The sequence below is a fragment of the Bos mutus genome, chromosome 23 (genome assembly GCF_027580195.1).
Source record: "Bos mutus isolate GX-2022 chromosome 23, NWIPB_WYAK_1.1, whole genome shotgun sequence".
NCBI lineage: Eukaryota > Metazoa > Chordata > Mammalia > Artiodactyla > Bovidae > Bos > Bos mutus.
The window spans coordinates 24,458,811-24,464,810 of NC_091639.1; positions in this window are offsets into that span (position 1 = coordinate 24,458,811).

The following is a 6,000-nucleotide window of genomic DNA, read 5'->3' on the forward strand; positions in this document are numbered from 1 at the left end:
CTTTCAAGCATCACCACGCTCTGGAAGGTCCAGTCTCCATTCTGGATCAGGCCTGGGGAGATCACTATAGCCTCCTCTTCATGGCTGTTCCGGAACCACCTGACTTCAATGTGGCCTGGGTAAAAACCATTCACAGAGCAGACCAGGAGGTCGTGGTGCTGCAGAGGCTGGGTCTTTGCAGAATACACAGTCGCTGTAGGCTCCCCTAGGAGAGAAAAGATGGAGGGAATCAGTGAGGAAGACAGAGTAAGTCTCCCCAGTTGGCTGCCTTTCTGAATCCACTGTTTCCAGACTGCGGCCTCAGGCAGGCCTCACTCAAAACCAGCCAACTGGCCAACTTTAGAAGTTAGTGCCACGACCCTGAATTTAACCTTTACAGCACTGGCACATTAGTTTGAGAGATGTTGAGGATACTTACATGTCTTTTTTTTTTTTCCCCATTTCAGGAAACATTTATTGCTGAATTTTTACAAATCTGCGTAAAGCATATAGTATTTAATTAAAAGTGTCATTTCTGAATCCATGTTCTTGGACTCGAATCCAGACTCTGCCTCTTACTGATTGATCCTGGGAGATTTTTACATTGCTCTGTGCCCATCTTTCTCACCTACAGAAAGGAATAATAATACTAGTTCACCTCCTAGGGTTATGTGAAGATTAAAGCACCCAAAGTATGTAAAGCGGTAACTGGAGTTTAGCCTTCGGTGGATCACAGCTATTTATTATCCTTGTTCAATTTGAGAGAAACTATGATTCAAAGTGGGGTGGGTAAATTAGGGAAGAGCAGTGGGGTAGCTACAAGGACAGAGGATGAAGTCCTGGAGGAAAGCTGTCTCCAGGCACTCACACCTTAGAACACCTCAGAAATAGTTCTACCCTAGAAAGATGGAAAGACATAGGTGAATCTCTAACTCTGAGTTGAATTCCAAAAAAAGCATGAGTCCAGAAGGAGAAGGAAAGAAAGTCATTAATTTAAAAAAGAATTCTTATAATTAAACTCTGCTGATCAATCCCTCTCCTTTGCAAAACAAGTGAATTTACTATTGGAATTATTATTACTTTATAATTTTCTCCCTTTTCAAGAGCTTCCCAGGTGCAGCTGGTGATAAAGAACCTGCCTGCCAGTGCAAGAGATATAAGAGATGAGGGTTCCATCCCTGGGTCAGGAAGATCCCCTGGAGGAGAGCATAGCAACCCACTCCAGTATTCTTGCCTGGAGAATCCCATGGACAGAGGAGCTTGGAGGGCTACTGTCCATAGGGTTGCAAAGAGTCAAACACGACTGAAGCAACTTAGCATGCACACTCTTTTTAAGCTGACACTTGAGTTAGGAGCAGGGTCTGGGCCTCATTAGTATGTGTGCCTAGTGTCTGAGATAATCTCTGACAATATCAGCCTTAATAAATACAAGTTTAAAATAAAATAATGGAGAAACTTGGAAGAAAACAATTTAAAATATTCTAAAATGGTAAGTTTAAAATTGATGGTAAATCATTCCTAACAAGTTTACAGCATATTTCATTAAACAAAATGTTTAAATTTCTGTCATTGAAAATAATAAACTGAGTCAAAAATATAAACCACACTTGAGAAAAAGATGAATCAAATATCAAATAGTGTTAATTTTGCTGGATACAGAACCCATATCACTGAGAAAAACACCAGGACCCTAGAAATAATAGAGAATAAATAATTGCTAGAGCAATAACAACAAGAGGCCAATAAATATATGAGAGCTGTTCAAGAATCTTAGAAATCAAAGAAATACAAATGTTTTAATAAATATAAAATGTAAACTGAGTACTTGGCACTATACATCTTTGAAAAAGGATCTGATATCTGATAAAGGGGATTGTGAGGTAAACTCTTACAATTATAAAAACAAATGATATGAAACTACCCTAATAGTATTAGCATTATAAAAATAGTAATGTCCGTATGTTAAAAAATCATAATTCAAAAGTCGGTTACACAATCATTTCAACTATGTAAAAATACATAGACTAAAGGGGGAAAAAGGAAAAGATTTACACAGAAAAGAAGTCTCAGACAGATCAGAGAAGCTACAGAGGCTCCCTTCCCCCACCTTTCAGAAAGGAGTCTGCTATGTTTTTCTCAATGAAACACTCTTGCACACAAATGCCTGCACACTCGTTTCTGGGATGTCAGTATTAAATCTGGGTCTCCTGCAGTGACAGCAAATGTCAGATCCACCATACCCAGTGCTCACTTCTGTCATGTTTCTTCTCATTTCACCCTCCTCTTAGTCATACCACAAATAGCCAGTCTCCCCCGCCTTGAAAAATCTAAGTTCCCTTGCTCTCTGCATCACATTCTCTCGGTTTTCATCAATGTCACTGGTACTCCTACTAAGACCCCTTTGCTGACTTACTGACCCTGGCTCGCTTCTTGTCTTCTGCTACTTACTCCCTCTCCACGTGCAACTTTAACACAGTTGTCCATGACCACAACATATATATATCTTCAGCCCTGGCTTCCCCATGAATTCCAGTCTCATAAATACAACTAGTGCCTTGACAGCTCCACATAAATGTCCCAAAAATTATTTTAAGCTTAAATAAATCTTTTATTCCTAACCACTTATCTCAAATTTTTTCCTCCCTTAGTCTTCCCTATCTCAATAAGCAGGATCCTTACATTTATTCCAGCAATTCAAGACAGAGTCTTGAGGGATAAGCTTGATTTTTCTACTCCTCCCTAATATAATTTATTAATAAGGCATACAAATATCTATTTCAAATCTATTCCCTTTCTCTTTACCACTGTCTTTGTCACCACCACAATAAATGAGGACATAAGCACGTCTTCCCTGGAGAATTCTATTGCAACCCTATGTGGTGTCCCTGATGAATCCCTATAATCCAATATACACTAGAATTAATTTTTTAGTAAATATAAACTGACTCTTTTTGTAACCCTTCAGTAGCTTCACATATCTTTTTCCATAAATTAAAAAAAAAAAAAAAAATCTTACCTTAGCCATCAGGGCCAAATTATTTGGCTCCTAATTTACTTTCCAACCTCGTATTTCTACTCATCAACTTACTTATTCTGCTTCAGCCACTCTAGCCTTTTTCCATCCTTTAAACACATCACATATCTTGCCACACTTGGTTCTTTCTCAGTTGTCTTATGTCTTTTACATAACTACTTCCTTCTCATCACTCATTTTTCAACTATTAATAAAAGTCTCAGGGAGGCCTCCCTAGCAACTTGAACTGAAGTCAAGTGAATCCCATTTTCTCTGTCCCATGACCCTGATATATTTTTTATCATAGCACTATTGCTCTCTGAAATATTTTTCTTTGTTAATTGGTTTACCTTTCTCTCCTGTCACTAGCCAAGTTCCATGATAATTGGGATTTTTCTAGCAATATTATTCATATAGAATTCTGAGTTCAGACAGAGCCCTGTATATAATAGTTGCTCAGAAAAACATCAGTGACCTAAACAAATAAATTCATGGTCTGAGGAATTGATTATTATGAGGATCTTGGAAAAGAAGAAGGAGCTCCTGTTCCAACACTCTTTCATTTTAATGATATTATGTCCCTTCCACTTGCTGTAAAAAATTCAGACAAAATTCCTCTTTCTTCTTCTACTATTTGCCTGAAACATTCATAGGAAAGAAAAAGGTGATTTTTAAGCAAAAGGGAAATTTTCATTAAGTTTTATCTCATCCAGTGGATCTATTATAATGCTGGGGGTCTGTACAAACCTTGGGGACTTTCAGTAATGGCAATGACAAAGCTGGGGAAAAGTAGGGAAGAACTAGAAGAAGAGATAACAAAACATGATTAATTAAGGAACATAGTAGGCATGATAAAAAAACCTTTTATTTATTCTCTACTGGTTGAATCTCTTCTCATGTGCTCAAATCAAAGAATGAAGAGATGTGGGAGAAATAATCTAGAAAGTTTCAAAATACATTCCTAGTGAACACTAACCTGTGTTAGGTTTTCAGAAGATGCTTTAAATTCTTTAAAGCATCAAAGAACATCCCATGTATGGTCCTCATCTAAAGAGTCATTTCAAGTACTAAAGATTACTAGAAGCTGTTTAAACTTTATCCAGCTTTATCCTGAAGACACAGAGAGAAAACTAGTCCCAGCTTTTGCCAGAGAACCTCCAGGGCAGGGATACAGACATTTTTAACATTAGGGTTCAGGGGAAAGAAAAGATATGGGGGAGATCCTTTGATATATTCTCACATATTAGAGAGAGGCACCAACATCACAGATCCTCTTGAGGACATAACACAGAATCTTCTAGGAGGGATCTTTCTAATTCTTTACAGTTTCTCATAAAATTCTAAGAGAAAGTTTCCCTTTCCCTGGCATAACTCAACATAATAAAGGAAAATGCCAATGGGGAATTATTTTGACAACTTTATTTCTAAATCCTTTTAAGACACTGAAAGAATGGGATGGAAGGCTAGGGATGTTCTATTGGAGGAGAAGTGAAGAAAAAAACTGTGTCTTATACATACGGAAGCCCCTGATGCAGCTCTATAGAGGGCAACTTATCTACACACTTTTTGTTGTAGAAAGAATTGGGGATCCATATGACAGAGATAGCTGGTCATTGAAGATTATATCACAATATTTAAGGGACATGACCTGGACACAGTGACAAAACTAAGTTCCTTCCTTCCCCTACCCCACAATAGCTCACTATCCAAGGTATATGCTTACATTGGGTCTCCCTGGCCCAAGCCAGGGGAGGGCTCAGCACCAATTGTTCTGTCAGAGCTGCCATCCAAGAGCCTCTGAACAAATATAGGCACACCATGCTGGAGAACAGGAAAGGGCAAGGTGTGAGGGGAGCAGGCAAGTCCACTCAAATGGGTTCTGTGATCCTCCTCCCCCAAGTGATAGCAACCAATCCAGACTTTATTTTTGGGGCTCCAAAATCACTGCTGATGGTGACCACAGGCATGAAATTAAAAGACGCTTGCTCCTTGGAAGAAAAATTATGACCAACCTAGACAGCATATTAAAAAGCAGAGACATTACTTTGCCAACAGAGATCTGTCTAGTCAAAGCTATGGTTTTTCCAGTAGTCATGTATGAATCTGAGAGTTGGACTATAAAGAAAGCTGAGCACTGAAGAATTATTCTTTTGAACTGTGGTGCTGGAGAAGACTTTTGAGAGTCCCTTGGAGTGCAAGGAGATCCAACCAGCCAATCCTAAAGATCAGTCCTGCATATTCATTGGAAGGACTGATGTTGAAGCTGAAGCTCCAATACTTTGGCTACTTGATGCGAAGAACTGACTCATTTGAAAAGACCCCGATGCTGGGAAAGATTGAAGGCATGAGGAGAAGGGGGTGACAGAGGATGAGATGGTTGGATTGCATCACCGACTCAATGGACATGAGTTTGAGTAAACTCCGGGAGTTGGTGATGGACAGGGAAGCCTGGCATGCTGCAGTCCATGGGGTCACAAAGCATCGGAAAATACTGAGTGACTCAACTGAACTGAACTGGGTGATCTCAGTATTAGAGACCAATTAGCATCACAGATGAAAAGCATCATCAGTTACTGGTCAGAGATTTAGTATGATGGTCCTCTTTCTCTAACAAAAGGATTGTTTTAATTTAGTGCTTTAAAGGTTTGATCCAGTCGGGTCTGAAATATTTTAACTAGACCCCTATTGTGAGTCAGTTCTGTGCTGATCAGTGAAGAATCACACATTTGAGCCTTTTAGAAGCTTGCATTCCTCTCTATTTGGAGACTGAGCTATTTTGACAAATGTATGTGTGCATGTGTTTAGGAGTTGAGGTGCTGGAGAGAAAATGATTGCAAGTTAGGAGACCTTTAATCCAGCCCTTTTTGCACCATAACTTAGTGTTGCAGATGTGAGTGAATTACTTATCCTCTACAGTAGAAACGAAAGCATTATAATCTTTCAGTTACTTCAATACTGAGAAGTGCTGTGATTCTGTGGACTCCTCAAGGAATAGCATCTCCTGGTAA